This window comes from Erythrolamprus reginae, chromosome 5 (genome assembly GCF_031021105.1).
Source record: "Erythrolamprus reginae isolate rEryReg1 chromosome 5, rEryReg1.hap1, whole genome shotgun sequence".
In the NCBI taxonomy this organism is placed as follows: domain Eukaryota; kingdom Metazoa; phylum Chordata; class Lepidosauria; order Squamata; family Dipsadidae; genus Erythrolamprus; species Erythrolamprus reginae.
This window is the reverse complement of record NC_091954.1, coordinates 38,238,683-38,258,191: the sequence shown is the minus strand read 5'-3', so window position 1 is coordinate 38,258,191 and position 19,509 is coordinate 38,238,683. Positions and strand designations below refer to the sequence as shown.

Below are 19,509 nucleotides of genomic sequence, written 5' to 3'. Positions count from 1 at the left end.
CAGTTGTTAAATGAATCTGGCTTTCCCATTGACTTTGCTTGTCCAAAGGTCACAAAATGTGATGACAAAAGGTTGGGACACTGCGATGGTCATAAATATGCTTATTAAAGTTTGTTGCAAAATCAAATCCAGAAACACACACAGATGACTGATTCAACTGGATTCATAAACTTCTTTATAAACATAGTAACAGATGAATTTACAATACCATTATAGATTCATCTTCAAGCAGTTACAGGTAGCAGAGAACAGTTTGTTTCATTTCAGCAGAGAAAGTACAGAGAGGAGAGAGAGAGAGAGCAGAGTGGAGAGTGAGCAGAGTGGAGAGTGAGCCATGCCCAGCCTTAAGCTTAAGTTCCAGTTTCGATTCTCTGCACAAACTCAGAAGTGGTTAGCTCCCATTGGCTGACTTAGGTGCTATGCCTATTCATTGGCTACCCTTGTTACCATTGGCTCTCCCAGTTCATGAATATCTTAACAATGCTGTGACTTTTTGTCACACAATCATGGGGATGCTGCAAAGGCCATAACTGTGAAAAATGATCATAAGTCACATTTTTCAGTGACTTTGCAACTTGAAATGGTCACTAAATAAACTGTTGTAAATTGAGGACATACAATAGTTAGTAGTTGCTGATAAATCTGACTGTTTTGTAACCATCCCACATTTGGGTCTTTGGTAACCATTTTATCTATTAATAAGTCTTCGGAGAGGGGCGGCATACAAATCTAAGTAATAAATAAATAAATAAATAAAGTTGAGAAAGAAATCAATTATCAGTAAAACAGACCCAGTTGTGGACAATTATAATATTTCTTTTCTATGAAGACAACTTTACTGAAAGCTATTCATCAATAGAGGAACAGACTCAAAAATATCGTATGTGTTTAAAATAACAATCACAATAACAAGAACATGTGGCCATCCTAAGTGAGCCTTCATCAAATCTCAAAAAAGACCCCATGGGACCTCCTGTGAAGTTTGTTGGATGAGAAGCAAAATGTCTTCAAAGAAAAATCAGAAAGTATGACTGAGAATCTCCATAGACATTGGGACATAACAGCACAATCATATGTGGGGAAAACTAAAAACTAGCCTACTTTCAGTAGAATTTAAATTTTGTCAAGAGACTCACATTGAGACTACATCTTCTCTATCTTGACCAAAGGATAGGCAAAAAGCTCTCTCCCTCTCTCCCCCTGTCTCCCTCTCATCCTCTCCTTCTCCCTCTCTCCCTTTCCTTCTCCCTCTCCCCCTCCTTCTCCCTCTCCTGCTCCCCCTCTCCCTCTTCTTCTCCCTCTCCATCTCCATTCCGCCTCTCCTCTTATCTCCCTCTCTTCCTTCCTTCTCTCCCTCTTTCCCTCCCCTCTCTCCCTCTCCCCCCTTTCCCTCTCCCCTTATCTCTCTCTCCCTCTCCCCTCCTCTCTGTCTCCCTGTGTGCATGTGTCTAAATTATTTTCTCAAAATCATCAAATAGGGCCAGGTCTACTTGAAAATTTATCGTGATTCTCTCAGAAATTCCCAATAGTTACTGTCAGAGAGCGAAAGGAAGGGAGATGAAGCAGCAGCTCACGCTAAGTCTTAGATGTGTGCCATGGAGACTGGGTATTTGGGATGAATATATTCAGGCATGCTAAGTAATTCTCAATGCATCTTGTGATTTTCCAGTCAGCTATTTATTTTAATGAAGCTTATTGTCAAGGAATAATTACCCAACTCAAACATAACCTTGATTCTCGGGTTTTGGATTTTAGCATTGCTTTCAGGTAAAAGTTTGATAATGATCTCTATCAATGAAGAACAAAAATAAGAGCAGCAATCCACTCTACAACTGAGAATAAAATATAACATACAAAATAAGGTTCTTACCAGTATAAATTCACTGTAATGGATTCCAGGGTGTATCACTTTAGTATTTATGTTAACCTCAGCCAATCTTCACTATTTTTCTCCTAATAATTTTATTTTGGTTCCTGTTCTCCATCCATATTATTGTCTATCTAATATTTATGAATGAGGCTATGATCAACTTGACCTCTAGATGGCTCTTTTAACTATAATTTCATGATTCTCCTTTTTAGACTCTACTTAAACTGCTGTGTAATTAGCATTCCATATAGATGCTGATTTTTATCATAAAAGACTTGCATTTCTGTACTCAACTACATACCAGTAGTTACCCATTCAAAGCTGAAAACGGCAATCAAAAAACGACAATTTAATTATTAAGAGTCATGGCAAATAGTTGATTCAAATAAACTGGATAATCAATATCATCTTTTTGGTAGAATAAGAAGTTGAGCTCTCCACCCAAATACAGTGATCCCTCGATTAGCGCGGGGGTTACGTTCCAAGACCTCCCGCGCTAATCGATTTCCGCGTTATAGTGGTGCGGAAGTAAAAAACACCATCTGCGCATGCGCGCCATTTTTTTCATGGCCGCACATGCGCAGATGGTGGAGTTTGCGTGTGGGCGGCGGGGAAGACCAAGGGAAGGTTCCTTCGGCCGCCCAACAGCTGATCTGCTCCGCAGCGCGGAAGCAGCGAGGAGCCGAAGATGGGGTTTCCCCGTTGCCCAGGCAGAGGGGAAACCCCATCTTCGGCTCCTCGCTGCTGCCGCGCTGCGGAGCGGATCAGGTGTTGGGTGGCTGAAGGAACCTTCCCTTGGTCTTCCCGCCGCCCAGGTAAAGGGGAAACCCCAAGATCGCTTGCCGCTTGCCGCTTGCCGTATTGCAGCTTGGAGCCTTGCTTCGCCTCCTTCGCTGCAATACGGCAAGCGGCAAGCGGCAAGCGATCTTGGGGTTTCCCCTTTGCCTGGGCGGCGCTGGGGCCATGCAGAGCCGCTCATCTAGGGGGGGCGTGGACCGGCAAGGTGCCCTCCGCTCTCTCTCTTTCTCTCCCTGTTACCGGTGTGGTATAAGAGAGAGAAAGAGAGAGAAAGGAGGGCGACTTGCCAGTCCACGCCCCCCTGGATGAGCGGCCCCGCATGGCCCCAGCGCCGGACTCCGCCGTTGCCTCCGCCCTTGTTCGGCTCTGCAGCTGAGAGGCCACGTCCACCCCCTCCTCGGTGTCCCCGGCACCCAGCGTCCCCACGCCGCCTCCACCTCCCGGTAATGCGCCCGACCTCTGCCTCTCTCTTTCTCTCTCATATACCACGCCGGCAACAGGGAGAGAAAGAGAGAGAGAACTAGCGCGGACTTATTTTTTAATTAATATTTTTTGAAAAACCGCGTTGCGGTGTTTCGCGCTAATCGAGACCGTGCTAATCGAGGGATCACTGTATTCCCAAACAATGCAAAATAGTATGAAAATGTTTTGAAGTATCATAAAGATATCGCCTTTCTTTAGAAAGAAATCTAAAGAAAGCTTTTTTTATTCACACTGGCCCCAGGTTTTTCATAGGGTTAAAAAAAAAAGATGGTTACCACTTAATTGTAGCATCACTTTTTTTTTTCCAAATCAGATTCTCAATACTTTCAACATTGTTTATACTTACTAAGCTCAGTTGCATAGAAAAAAACTGGACCATTAAATTATTACTCTGATTTCACTATGGATCAGGTTATTCCATAATATAAAAGAGAGAGAAGAAACCCGCACGTCTTTAAAAGGCCATTGTTTGGGGTTTAATCTCTTTGAGAGTTAAGCAGATCCCATCAAATAAATAAAACACACATTTACCTTTTGTTCAGCATAACTAGAAAGAGTGCAGAGAAGAGCAACCAAGATTATCGGGGGCTGGAGACTAAAACATATGGAGAACAGTTACAGGAACTGGGCATGGCTAGTCTAGTGAAGAATAGGACAAGGAGAGACATGATAACAGTCTGCCAATATTTGAGGGGCTGCCACAGAGTGGAAGGGGTCAAACTATTTTCCAAAGCACCTGAAGGAATAATGGATGGAAACTGGACAAGGAAAGATTCAACCTGGAAATAAGGAGACATTTTCTGACAGCGAGAACAATCAATCAATGAAACAACTTGCCTTCATAAATTGTGGGAGCTTCATCCCTGGAAGCTTCCAAGAAGAGACTGGACTGCCACCTGTCAAAAATTGGTGTTCTGTCTGCTTGAGGGGATTGGACTAGATGACCTACAAGGTCCCTTCCAATTCTGTTAATCTGTATTTGTATCAGTGGCTTGAGTTCTCTGTATGACATGTAACTAAAGAAGACAATGCCAGTAAACAAGGACCAGCAAAACGCACACAAACACAAGTCAAGATAAAATCTGACAAGTGGAAAACTTCATTTGCCTGTGCTACCAAATGAGATGGATCTCTTGTCTCATTCCATGCTTTCTTAGTTACCTTTTTCAGTTCCTAGAAGCCTCAAAATGAGATTTATATGAAAGAATACCATTCAAAATGATATTTCAAAATGATGAGATATGAAGAAAGATGATCCTCAACATAAATCAGCCATTTAAAGGATCTTCTTCTTTGCAATTTAACAGCTGCTTTCATTTACAGCAATCAAGTAAAAATAGCAAAAGGTAAACATCCTTATTATGTATATGGTGTTATATGAAACACCTTCCATATGACTTATAGTTCTAGTGCATTTTGAAAACATAGGCCTATTGTGATTAAGGCTGAAATTGCTGACTGTTTTACCATGGGCCCCACTGAACCTCAACAAGTGTACACCAGAAGCATGAATGGTTCAAGCTGGCTACTTTATTTTTATTCCACCCATAATACTTTATCAGAGCTGCACTTTCGGAAGTTAGCCAGCCCAAGCAGAAAACCAGCCCAACTAGCTAACCAACTCAACCAGCCAGCCACAGACCAATAGATATGGAGTTGAAGTCTTCAATGAAACACAGCAGCAGTAGGAAGCAGTAGGAAGTTTCTTGTAGATCTGCAACAATTCAAGGCTAATTCCCTATTTGCCCTTTCTTCCTTGCCTGGTTAGCAGTTTCCCAATAGCAAGACTTACTTTTCCCTATCCAGATATTGAACTGTAATGTATTAGAAGTTTACTGGCAGGCTTTTCTTCATCCATTAGCTCATAAATGTACCATTTTCTTTAAAGAAGTAATTATTTGGTTTTATTTTTACTCATTATCGTAGAGCGAGTTGAAAGAGCATAATAAAAAGCATGTATTTTATTTAAAAGATATATTTGGAAAAACAAGAACTGGGACAGAGTCTTCAACAAGGCAACAATTATTTTACTTTTTTAGGCTCTTGAAATTTATGCAGATTCTACATCTGGATAAATATTCTAGATATTTATCCAGATTCTGTTCCAACATTTGAGGGGCTGCCACAAAGATGAAGGGGACAATCTATTTTCTAAAACATCTGAAGTCAAGAGAAGAGATAATGGGTGGAAAATAATCATGGAGAGAGACAACCTAGAACTAAGGATAAATTTCCTGACAGTGAGAACAATCAACTGGTGGAATGGCTTGCCTTCAGATACTGTGGGTGCCCCAAGACTGGAGGCTTCCAAGGAGACATTGGACAGCCATTTGTCAAAAATGGTATAGGTTTTCCTGCTCAAACATGGGGTTAGACTGAATGACCTCCAAGGTCCCTTCCAACTCTATTATTGTTGTATACATCAGAATTTTTAATAGATAAACACCTGAATTACAATATTTTTTTTATTTTTTAACTCCCCCTCCATACATATATAATGCATATACCTTTAAAAAATCAATAACATACAGTACATAGTTACATAATTCTATCTAATCTCTTGTATTTCCTTATCTGTACCTCTATCATATTAATATTTTTGTCACTGTATTCTTTTTCTTTTTCACTCCCCTCTCACCCTCTCCAACTCCATCTACTTTCCTTCCCTTCTCTCCTTCCTTCCTTCCTTTTTTCCTCTCTCCGCTCCACCTCTTCCTTTCTCCAACTACTTCCCTTTTCTCCCTCTAAACCTTCCCTTTTGTAATTTCAATTCCAATCAACCTTATATTAAACGGACTGATAGTATATTACTAAATAGTTATATTGTTTCTCTTTTATAATATTTTTAAAAATGTTTATAATTGCTATCTTTTAATTATTGGTATATACTTTTTAAAAATACTACCTCCTCATTCTAATTTTGTCATCAGGATTACTTCATTTCTTTATCATTACTAATCTTTTACATTTGTGCTCACTTTACTTCCGTTTCTAAGTACAGTATTTAGAGTTTGAAGTGTAAAATGAGCATCATTATTGTTTATCTCTATTAGAGGAGAAAATAACAATGATGGAATTGACTACAGCAATTAAAAAACAGAAAAATGGCAAGATGGACCAGATGGATTACCAGAAGACATGTATAAAATATTTAAAGAAACCTTTGGAATTGTGATGTTAGAAATTTACAATGAGTTGATATTACAAGCTAATATACTGGACTCTTGGACAGAAGCACATTACTTTGATACTGAAAGAAGAGACTGATTTACAAAAAATTAAAAATTACAGACCGATCTCATTGTTGAATGTGGACTATAAAATATTTGCTACAATAATAGCAAACAGTCTTTAAAAACTATTTATTTATTTGTTTGTTTGTTTGTTTGTTTGTTTGTTTGCTTGTTTATTGCATTTATATGCCACTCACTACAAACCGACTCTGAGTGGCTAACAACAGGTATAAATACAATATAAGTTAAAAAAACAATTAAAAACATCACTAAAATCACATGTATTATAAAACCATACTTGCAACAATCATTCTTAATGAATTTATCCATTCTGATCAAAATGAATTTTTACCAAAAAGATAGATAAAGGACAATACCTTGTCCTTTATCTATCTTTTTAAATACCTTAGAATATTATGAATAGCATGCTGGGAAACAAATGGCCTTACTGATTTTAAATACACAGAAAGCCTTTGATAATATAAATTGGGAATTTTTGCTACAGCAATTGCAAATTATGGGCTTTGGGGAAAGGTTTATTGGAATAATAAAAACTATATACACAAAACAATCTGCAAAAATGATTTTGAATGGTAATATGACTGAAAAAATATGCATTATGAAAGGAACAAGACAAGGTGTCCACTATCACCCTTGTTATTTAGAAGCCTTAACTAGAAATATAACACAAAATAAAGAAATAAAGGGAATTTTTTAAAAAAGAGGAATATAAACCACAAGCTTTTGCTGATAATTTAGTGTTTATATTAGAAGACCCAATTGAGATGGGGCCAAAATTATTACAATAGATAGAACAATATGGCGAAGTGGTTGGACTAAAAATTAATAAAGATAAAACAAATATTTTAGTTAAAAACATGACAGAAAAAAAACTAGTGGGATTGTTAAACATGCAAATTGTGAAGAGAGTAAGATATTTGGGGATCCAACTCTCAGAAAGATGTATAACAATTAAGGAAGATAACTATATAAAATTTAAAAAACAAATAGAGAAAGACTTAGACAAATGGAAAAATCTTCATTTATCACTGATGGGCAGAATAGCCCTGATTAAAATGAACATATTATCCTGCCTACTATTTTTACTTTCAACAATTCCAATAAAAATAGAGAAAACCTATTTTAAAGAAATTAATACAATGATTTTGAAATTTGTCTGGCAAATGAAGAGAGTGAGAATAAATCTAAAACTGCTCCAACATGCTAGGACTAGAGGTGGATTTGGACTTCCTAATTGGGTGATTTACTACCAAGCAACAGTATTGATATGGAGAAGAGAATTAATTTTATTAAGGAATAATAAAGGACACAACTTGCAGATAAGCTGGCATGCATTTATATGGTATGGGAGAAATAAAATACATAATTATTTCCAGATATATTATATTAGGAACTCATATTTAGTATGGAAAAAATCAAAGGGAAATGTTATATGAGCATACCCAATTGGATATCCATAATGGAAGCATTAACTCAACCAAACAGGCAGAATATACCACAATATAAGGATATTTTGACAGATGAAGAGAAGCTGAAATCAACTCAAGAATTAGAGGAACGAGGAATCATAATGGACTATTTTCATAGCATGTGCTATTGCAGGAGAGACGGAGTAACGACACGGACACAAGAGCTGGATTTAAAACTGGGTCATTTTATTAAAATAAATTTGCATAATTTATTTAATTAAATTAGCATAATTAACATAATTAACTATAACCCAAACAATGGACCTGCAGGGTCAAACAATTGCTTCCGGGGCGGAAAATGACATCAGATAAACTTCCTGGGCAACTTATGGGCGTAGCTCCATGCTAGTCCAGGTGAGGGACACCTCCCTCACCTGAGACCCTGCCATGCACTTGCATGTGGGAGGTCCCGCCAGCTAACCCCTAACAGGGGACTTAAAGGTGCGGGACCCAAAGACAGGTTCCCCCCAACTGCTCAGGTCGCTTCCACCACAAGCTTGGAGAGAACCTGTCAATCATCCCCAAAGATGCCCAATAGAGAACACGCAGTTGCTAAACCACCACCCAATTTTCCGCCCCTAACCTGCCTACCCAAATGACCAAAGGTAAGCCAATTAGACTAAAGAACAAGCACCCCCTAACCACTTATCCTTCTCCACAGTGTGGAATAGGTGAAAAAACGGCTTGGCGAACAGGCCAGGCCGCAAAAAAATCCTATTCGGCCCCCCTAGGGCGACCCACAAAAGCACACTGAAAATAGGGAGGGTGGGCGGGTGTCTGCGTTCACCAGCTGTCCGGGCGAAAAGGCTGAGCCGGGGCCTGCACGCCCCTTTATAGGGCTCGCAGGCCCCGCCCGGACAGCGTCACGATCGGGCCATTCCGGCCCGATCCTCAGCCTAAGTCTCGCGCAATCTCGTGACACTTCAGCCAAAAAACATGGCGGCTACGCCATGTGTCCAGCATCTTCCCGGCCCCTGCCTGCAAAAGGCGCCCGCGGGTAAGTCGCCGGCGCTATTGCAGGAGAGACGGAGTAACGACACGGACACAAGAGCTGGATTTAAAACTGGGTCATTTTATTAAAATAAATGTGCATAATTTATTTAATTAAATTAGCATAATTAACATAATTAACTATGACCCAAACAATGGACCTGCAGGGTCAAACAATTGCTTCTGGGGCGGAAAATGACGTCAGATAAACTTCCTGGGCAACTTATGGGCGTAGCTCCATGCTAGTCCAGGTGAGGGACCCCTCCCTCACCTGAGACCCTGCCATGCACTTGCATGTGGGAGGTCCCGCCAGCTAACCCCTAACAGGGGACTTAAAGGTGCGGGACCCAAAGACAGGTTCCCCCCAACTGCTCAGGTCGCTTCCACCACAAGCTTGGAGAGAACCTGTCAATCATCCCCAAAGATGCCCAATAGAGAACACGCAGTTGCTAAACCACCACCCAATTTTCCGCCCCTAACCTGCCATGGAGCGGGGGTCAGATTTCTATCTTGGCCCCCGACTCCCCCCTCTAACTGCACCAGCTCGCGCAGAGACCTCTGCAGGTCCTGTAAGAAAATGGTGATCCCCTGACCTGACAGGTGAACACCGTCAGCCCGGTAAAGCCACGGCCGATCTACAGTGATGAGGGGATGGGCCACTACAACCCAACCTAACTACCTGACTGCCGTACCCAGGGCCTAAAATAGCTCCCCGCTAACCGGTGAATGGCCCTAAGGGAAATGGCGACCCACAAATGATCCCCGGGAGGATCGAAGACCACACCATTCACATGGCGGGCCAGCCAGTGCGAAGCCACCGCGGCCTTCGCGAGCCTGGCCGATCATGACAGACCGCCAAGCAGGCCCAGGTCATTACCATCAAGGGGCAAGACCAGCCACCTGGGCACAGCAATGGGATGCCGCCCACCCAGTACAACCTGGGCGCAGCCATGGGATGCTGCCCTCCCAGTACCACCTGGGCGCAGCAATGGGATGCCGCCCTCCCAGTACAACCTGGGCGCAGCAATGGGATGCTGCCCTCCCAGTACAACCTGGGTGCAGCAATGGGATGCTGCCCTCCCAGGACCACCTGGGCGCAGCAATGGGATGCCACCCTCCCAGCACCACCTGGGCGCAGCAATGGGATGCCGCCATCCCAGCCATAGCAGTAGAACACCCTTCCCACCGCACACCCCTTCTCCCCAGCCAGACAACAATGACCCAGCCGCCAACACGGCAGGGTCCCCCCCCCCCCGTCGGTACTTTGTTGCTGAGTGGTCGGGAGCGCTCTATGACCCAAAGCAACACCGACAGTCGCATCCTGGCGGGGTTCAATAGAAGAGGACCAAAGAGGAACCTGGCCTAATATCTTACCCTGGACCCTCAGCCGGCCGTTCGTACCCTAAAACAGGCCATTGACTGCCAGCGGTCGACTTCCCCGAATCCTCCGTATCAAGAAACGCCGATACCGCACTAGTGGCAGCGCCGATACGGAACAGGGTTCCCTAACCGGCGGGATCCATACTTGGCCTGGCCAAACCCTGAACACTAGAACCCAGCTAAACTAAAGCGATGAAATGAAAAGCACGGAGCGACTCGTCCACCAGCGATACGGCCCTGGCCTTGCTAACCCATAGGGCCCCACAAAAACTGACACAAGCCACTGCCCTAAAAGGATGGGCCTCGTGCAGAGAGGCACACAGACTGTCCAAAGCCTGACTAAGCAGCGACAGCTGCTGCACCGACAGGGCCCGGCGAGCATCGGAGGAGACTCCTAGCCCAGCCCGCCCACATCTTCCGAATGCGGAAGTCACCAGAAAAATCAGTAACACCCCCCCCCCCCGCCGCCTTATACAGAAAGGCGAGGCCAGCTAACCTGGACCCAATAGTCGTAACTGAAAGGCCATGCTGCCTAAGCTGGATGCAAAATATGGCCAGGTATACAACTGGGGCAGGCCAACTATAGGGGTAAACCTTATCCCGCCTGAAATCCCCAAACTCTTTACCTGCCTGCTGCTAAGCCCCCAGAGTGCCAAGCACCCCTGAGAGGGCCATAGCCCCGCAGGCCTCTACTCTCCACTGCCCGGGAGCCCATCCAGGCTCCAAAGATGGTCGGGAAAAGCCTCAGGCGACGCACGTGCCCACAGGGCCAGGGTCCGAAACCAGGACAACTGACCACGGGACAAGGCGTCAGCAATCCCGTTATCCAACCCGGGGACATGTCTAGCCAAAAACAAAGCGTTCAGAGACAAGGACCTGTGCACAAAATGGCGGACAAGCCGCATGACCCTGTCACTCTTAGAGGACAGGGCATTCACAACATGGACCACTGCCAAGTTATCGCACCAAAAGTGCACAGTCCTGTCCCTGAACTGCTCCCCCCAAAGCTCTAAAGCCACTACCAAGGGAAAGAGCTCTAAAAAGGTCAAATCCTTAACCAGGGGGGAGGCCCTCCATGCCGGAGGCCAGACAGACCAGCACCACTGGTCACCTAACACAACCCCAAAGCCACAAGTCCCCGCAGCATCCGAACACAACTGCAACTCAGCTTCCAAAAGAAGCTCGTGCCTCCAAAATGACAACCCATTAAAACGCTCTAAAAAGTCCCGCCATACGCAGAGGTCAGCCCTGACCCCGGTGCATAAGCGGGTACGATGATGGGGCAAACGTAGCCCCTTCATCGCACTATACAACCTCCGGGAAAAAGCCCGTCCAGGCACCACGACCCGACAGGCAAAATTCAAAATCCCCGCTAACTCCTGCAGCTGCCTAAGAGTGACCTTCCTGCAGCCCAACACAAGATCAAGCTTAGCCCGGATCTTGACTAACTTATCTAGGGGCAATCTAGAAGATTGCTCCTCTGAGTCCAATTCAATACCAAGGAAGGTAATCTTGGTGGCTGGGCCCTCAGTCTTCTCAGGGGCTAGAGGCACCCCCAACTGAGCACAAAGGGCTTCGAAGTCCTGCATCAGAGCAAAACATTGCTCTGAGAGCGCAGGCCCCGCCATCAAGAAATCATCAAGGTAGTGAACGACCGAACCCAGACCACTGCTCCTCCTGAGCGCCCACTCCAAGAAGGTGCTAAAGTTCTCAAACAGAGAGCATGAGACAGAGCAACCCATAGGTAAAGCCCTGTCTACATAAAAACCACCCTCAAAGTGGAAGCCCAAGAGCTCGAAGTCGTCTGGGTGAATGGGGAGGAGCCGGAATGCAGACTTGATGTCGCATTTACCCATCAGGGCTCCGACCCCACACTTCCTAACCATGGCCACAGCCGCATCAAAGGATGTGTACCGGACTGAACAAAGTTCATCAGGAATGAAGTCATTCACCGACTCCCCTTTTGGAAAAGACAAGTGGTGAATCAACCTAAATTCACCACTCGCCTTTTTGGGGACCACCCCTAATGGTGACACCCTAAGATTCGGGAAGGGCGACTCTGGGAAATGCCCGAGGACCCTGCCCTCGGCCACCTCCTTCCGAATCTTTTCCCTAACGATGTCTTCATGTCCCACAACCGATCTAAGGTTGTCGGACATGAAGGCTTTCCTAACCCCCATATAAGGGATCCTAAATCCCCTGGAAAAACCTAACAAGAGAGCGGACGCTCTCGATCGAGGGTGGTAGTCCTTCAACCAAACCTCGAGTGCCCTAAGATTAATTGGGCTGGGCCCCTTTTCCCCCAGCAGGTGGGGCTGACTTTTCTGGGCCCCCTCCCTCCGTGCCTGCTCCCTTCTTGGGACGGGGGTACATGGAAGCGGGGTGGGAACCACCGCAGTTCCCACATGCATGCCTGTACTTACCAAAGGGGCGAAAACAAGCCCCTTTGCAGCAAATTCATGACATGCGGGGGAGGTAACCTTCCCCGCACCCCCCGTGGCAGCCTTGGCAGGGGCGGAAGCTGTGGGCTCCTCCTCCATGAAGTGCCCACTATCCGTTCTGTCACACCCCTCCCTCCCAGACATGTAAGTCGCCTGGAACCAGAGGTCCGGCACCACTACATCCCAGGGCAAGGTCGGGTCAGAGGCTAGCCGCATTCTAAACCCTCTGTCGTAGTGCCGCCAGATGGTACCTTCATACTCAAAGTGGGCCCGGGCAATGAGGTCAGCATATTTAATCAAAGCCATGGCCATGGCCGGCTGCCTCTGAATAACCACCCTGGCATAGGTCAGGAAAGCATACAGCCAAGAGCTGAAACACTTGCTGACCTTAGGTGTTATGGGTTTGCCCCCTGGCACTACATCTTTGTCCTGTCCGGGGACCTCCCGGTTCAAGATGGAAAATAAATCAACATATTCCCCCTTCCATATTGCCTCCTTCACCAAAGGGTGAAGGTGGAACCCCAGAGGAATGGCCGGTAAACCGCACGGGATCGCCCCCACTTTTAAACTGGCGAACGGGTCCCACACCGTGGTGGCCCCCATTCCTAATACCCCTATCCCCACCGGGTAAGGCAACACCGGAGGCAGGGGCATTACGGCCGGCGCCGGTGGGTTCCAACCCCCCGCCCCCCGCCCGGACAGCGCCCGGACAGCGTCACGATCGGGCCATTCCAGCCCGATCCTCGGCCGAAGTCTCGCGCAATCTCGCGAGACTTCGGCCGGAAAACATGGCGGCTACGCCATGTGTCCAGCGTCTTCCCGGCCCCTGCCTGCAAAAGGCGCCCGCGGGTAAGTCCGCCGGCGCTAATTTGTCAAAACTTGCAAATTATTCAGAAATGTTCGTATCTCTTACATGATGGGGAAATTCTCTTCTATTTCTGTGCTTGCTTCCAGGTAAAATACTATATGTTTGTAATCCTTCTTCCCTTGTGAAATAGAAAAGAAAGTAAAAATCCAGTTGGTAAAGCATTAAATGCTTGCATTAACCAGAGATTTTGGGGAAAAAACAGAATTGAAAGTAAACTCTCCTGCAGTATTTCAGAGTAAGTTCATCACACAGGTTTTAGCCTTTAGTTTGTCACATAATCCCTGGTGGTGGGTGGAAGAAATTATTCAAATATTGAAACCTAATCGGACCTTTTATTCATTAAACCAGTGTTTTCCAACCTTGGCAAGTTGGAGATATGCTGGCTGGGGAATTCTGGGAGTTGAAGTCCATATATCTTCAAGTTGCCAAGGTTGGGAAACACTGCATTAAACAACGTTATAACAGATTTAAACACTGTGACTTTAATTTTCACAAGCATTCCCAATATTTACTATTGATAATTTATATTCACAAAATGATATAGTAATACAGTAATGATGGGTTTCAGTTGGAATATGATATCCCGAATGGATATGGTAGACCTATCTCAAAGACTGTACTTTAAAACCTGTATTTCAGATACTCTTCATAGAGTACAAGATATTCCACGTATTAAAATGTCATGAGATCAATGATCAGAAGACAGTCCTTACAAAAACTGAAATACGAGAACTTACTTAATATCATATTTGTTTACTCTCAGAATGTACTGCATGCTTCTGTTAAAAACAGATCCACCCTAAAATGCACAAGGTTATATATTCCTGCTGAAATAAATTGGATTATTTATGCCACATTTTATATGAGGATTTATATTTAGCCTCTAATCCTATGTGCACACAAAGCTAGAAATAGCTCCCATTTAGAGGTGTCAGGGTGATGTTTTGTTGAAGAGGGCAACAACAAAAGTCACATCATGTCATTGTAATACAGTCTTCATCTCTTTTGTGCATGCAGTGTGATATCATTTGTTATTTTGATGCAAGTGTCATAGCCCATAGACACCTCTATTTCCATTGAAATTAAGAGATGTTTGCCTACAGAAGTTGTTGTGAAAGTTAAAATCTAGCTCACTGACATAGATTTAATTGATGGTTATTGCTATTAGATGAGCTTTCTGCCAGAAATAAATAATTGTCCTTTCTACACAGTGAATCTCTTAATATTAGAATAAAATAGAATAATAGAGTTGGAAGAGACCTTAGAGGTCTTCTAGTCCAACCCCCTGCTCAGGCAGGAAATCCTACGCTACTTCAGACAAATGTTTATCCAACATCATCTTAAAAACTTCCAGTTCACAACTTCTGGAAGCAAGCTGTTCCACTGATTAATTGTTCTAACTGTCAGGAAATTTATCCCTAAGTTGCTTCTCTCCTTGACTAGTTTCCACCCATTGCTTTTTGTTATACCCTTAGATGCTTTGGAGAATAGTTTGACTCCCTCTTCGTTGTCGCAACCTCTGAGATATTGGAACAGTGCTATCATGTCTCCCCTGGTCCTTATTTTCAAATTGCAAAGAACAAGGGCATTTCTTCCTTTCCCAGTCTTTATTTTTGTATTTATTTCCTTAATTAAATTCTATTTACAATACAAAGAAGGGAATATGAAAGCGGAAAACACACAGCCTTATTTAATTAAATTACTGAGAAACCTATAACTGGGTAGCATTATACTTTTATTGTAGGTAATAAATGTAAACCAGGAGACATAAAAATCATCATCTAAATTACTGCAATATTGATATAGGGGTTTGGTCAATATTTCCAGCAGAGAAGGGTTTTTTTTTTAAAAAAAACCATATTTGCTACCATAGAAAAATATTCAAAAACTGTCCTGTTTTCAAACTAGCCGCTAGCTGTGTGGCTGCAAACAATAAACCTATAGCAATTCTTTATGCTCTAAAGTATGATTTTGATTTTTTTTAGAAAGGCCAGTGATTAATATCACCATCTGAGATGTGATCTGACTTCTTTCATTTTTTTACAGTCAAACACAAACGATTTTATCAGGAGTCATATAAGGTTATGTTGTTTATTTCTTTATATTATATTCAACATATTTTATATTTTATGCAACCCATTGGACATGTACTGGAGTTTATCATTTTACATTTTCTTGGCATTTGATGCATTTTATAAAATATATTTTCCACTAATTTTAATGGTTCTCTATGCCAATTCAATATCCACAAAAATCACAGGTAAACAAGTTTCTTTGGTTTTTTTTATTTTATGTTGTTTTCATCCTGTTTGTTTGTTGCTTGTTTGTTTGATTTCTATGCCATCCATCTCCCCTAGGGGTGATTCTGGGTAGCTTACAAACATAAAGGCAGTAAACATTAAAAAAATAAATAAGTACAACAACAACAATAAACAACTGTGGCAAAAGAAAGCAAAAAAAGTACCAGGGGTGGGCTACTGCCCAGATGGGGGTGGGGAACGCAGTGCAGTAGTGAAAATGGACCACCCCGGAACACCCAATTTGCACTGAAAGATGTTGAAAGAAAATGCAGGGCGCCCTGCATAGGCCACAGCCACTGTGTGGCAGTAAACATTTTGGTAGCTCTTCACTGGAGAGTACCCATGGTAATATTAGGTGCCTTGAATGCAGAACCAAAACAACTGGAGCACCACTTGAACACCAATGTTACTGACATAATCACCATCAATTGCAAAAGGCAGTTTTACTTGGAACAGCTTGCATCCTGCAACAATATTTTTAACACATCAACATCTGCCTATCCCAGGTCCCTTAGAAGAACAAAACTACCAAATACAGTCTGAGCATCTAGCTGACTATGTGCTAAACCCTAATTTGCAATTAAAAGTTGGGGAGGAAAATGCAACATGGGGAGAGGTGGGATTTTATCTTAATCCAGTAGCCACCTGATGGGCCGCAAGTCAACTGCAGAGCTAGGTCTTCTAGCTCTTTTGGAAGATCAAAAGGATGGATCCACATCTCATCTTGGGAATGATGTTCCCAGGATGTTCCAAAGGGCTTCCATTTTTGCAACTATAGTTACTTGCTAGGATTATAGAATGCACAATTTGATATACAGTAGTCCCTCGCTATACTGCGCTTCACCTACTGCGGCTTCACTTCATCGCGGGTTTCTGAGGAAGTCGATCGGCAGATTTAAACAGCCCGCCGAACTCGATCGGCAGGCTTTTCAAAAAAAATATATCTAAAATTGTAAATACTGTATTTAAATACTGTATCTAAAATAAATACTGTATGGGAAGGGTTTATAAACACTTAAAACAATGAAAACTTACCAAACAATTACAATATAAATACTTAAATAAGTACTATCAGTCGATAAATTCCCCATCGCAGATTTCACCTATTGCGGCCAGGTCTGGAACGTAACACCAGCGATAGGTGAGGGACTACTGTATCTGAAAACATGAAAAAGCCAAATTTCCTAAACTGTTTTGTTATCATGGTAATAGTCCCACATTTAAAAAACAACAGTATTTTACCTTCATAAAAAATGTGTAAATTGTTAAAGAAGTTAATGTAGGGCCCCATCTTTTACAAAATTTTAAACATATTCAGAAGGAATGTATGTATGTATGTATGTATGTATGTATGTATGTATGTATGTATATATATATATATATATGTATACAGTGAACCCTCGATCATGGCGAGGGTTCCGTTCCAAGACCCCAAGCGATGATCGATTTTTCGCGAAGTAGCAGAGCGGAAGTAAAAACACCATCTGCGCATATGCAGATGGTGTTTTTACTTCCACCGCCGCAGCGCGTTGCTGGGGAGCGCGCGCGCGTTGCTGGGGCCGCTCCCCAGCTGGGAAGCGAAGCTAGGCTGCCCCAAGCTCGTGCGCGTTGCTGGGGCTGCTCCCCAGCTGGGGAGCGGATCTGGGGTTTCCCCAAGCGCGCGCGCGTTGCCGGCTCCGCTTCCCAGCTGGGAAGCGAAGCTAGGCTGCCCCAAGCTCGCGCGCGCCGCCCGCCTGCCCATGCTGTTGCCGGCTCCGCTTCCCAGCTGGGAAGCGGAGCTAGGCTGCCCCAAGCTCGCGCGCGCCGCCCGCCCGCCCACGCTGTTGCCGGCTCCGCTTCCCAGCTGGGAAGCAGAGCTAGGCTGCCCCAAGCTCGCGCGCGCCGCCCGCCCGCCCACGCTGTTGCCGGCTCCGCTTCCCAGCTGGGAAGCAGAGCTAGGCTGCCCCAAGCTCGCGCGCGCCGCCCGCCCGCCCACGCTGTTGCCGGCTCCGCTTCCCAGCTGGGAAGCGGAGCTAGGCTGCCCCAAGCTCGCGCTCCAGCCCACCGCCGCTGGGGTCTTACCGGGGCAAGAGGGGGAAGACCCAGGGAAGCCTCTGCCCGGCGGGGAAACTCCACCATCTACGCATGCGTGGAAGGGCACGCATGCGCAGATGGTGGAGTTTACTTCCGGGTTGAAAACTAGCGAAATAGCCCTTTCGCGATCCTTGAGGACGCGAAACTCGAGGGTTCACTGTATATGTATGTAGATTGTTCTGAGTTCGGGTTTTGCCCCGTATAATATTTTGAGTGTCTATGCCCGAACTCAGAACAATCTACATACATATACCCGTGAAAATCTACGAAAACAAGTATATATGTATGTATATATGTTATGGTGGGGAAAAAACCCTTGATTTTTGCTAATAGTATATTTTTGCATTCCATCTTTAACTATGTAACTAAGTAAGAGTTCATATGTTAGGTTGCAAATAACCAGAAGCATTTGTTGAGTTCAAAGTACATAAGAGTCTATTATTGTTATCTGTACACAAGAAGAGAAGAGAAGAAAAGAGAAGAGAAGAGAAGAGAATAACAGAGTTGGAAGGGACCTTGAAGGTCTTCTAGTCCAGCCCCTTGCTTACACCACTACAGACAAATTGTTATCCAACATCTTCTAAAAAAAACTTTCAGTGTTGAAGCATTCACAACTTCTGGAGGCCAGTTGTTCCATTGATTATTTGTTCTCTTCTCCTTAGTTCTAAGTTGCTTTTCTCCTTGACTAGTTTCAACCCATTGCTTCTTGATCTACCCTCAGGTGCTTTGGAGGACAGTTTGACTCCCTCTTCTTTGTTCCCTACTTCCTCTTTTCATTAAACTAAACATGTAGTTTATGTAGTTCCTGCAACCGTTCTTCATATGTTTTAGCATCTAATTATCTTAGTTGCTCTTCCCTGTACTCTTTCTAGAGTTTCAATATCATTTTTTGGATCATGGTGACCAACTACTCAACTAACAGTCAAAGACAAATACGGGTTTCATGGGGGCCTGGATTTGGGGTTTATGTGGCAATGCAATGACTCGAAACTGATGACATGTTTAACTCTGCTCTCCAACTCTGTCTGCTCTTCTCCTACATATTATTTGAAATCCCAATCTTTTTCCATTGATATGTTTATAAAGAATGGAATGAATTCAATTTCATGAATTGAATATGAATTTATTCTTGCTTTTTTTATTGCTTCAAAGAAAACAAATGTTCCCAAAAAGGAAGAAAAAGCTGACCTCCTTCTGCCATGTCTTTGGTCTAGCTCAATCCCTCCTCAAAGTAAAGCAAGAAATAATTTTTGGAATGGTGTTCTTCAGTTATAGATAACTTATTCACAAAACATCTCTACTGCTCAATCATAGTTCTTTTTAATAAAAAATGAAAACACTTGCGTTCATACATGCTTATAGAATATTGAAAGGATTTAATTTGATTAAATTGATTTAGCAACACTGAAAAAGGTGACTTCAACTGGTTCTTGCATTCATGACTATCAGGCAATTTTTATGGTCATGTGATCAAAATTCGGTAACCAATACACTGTATATAATTGTCAGTATTACATATCCCAGGTGATCGCAATTTGCCACCTTTCCAGCTGGCTTCCTACAAGAAAAGTCAATGGGGGAGG

General features: G+C 43.7%; 1 protein-coding gene across 1 annotated transcript in view; it reads right to left on the bottom strand.

Moving 5' to 3' along the window:
* DNTT (DNA nucleotidylexotransferase) overlaps positions 1-19,509 on the bottom strand; it is a 392,355-nt gene that overhangs the window by 86,018 nt on the left and 286,828 nt on the right. The gene's annotated exons all lie outside the window — the stretch shown is intronic.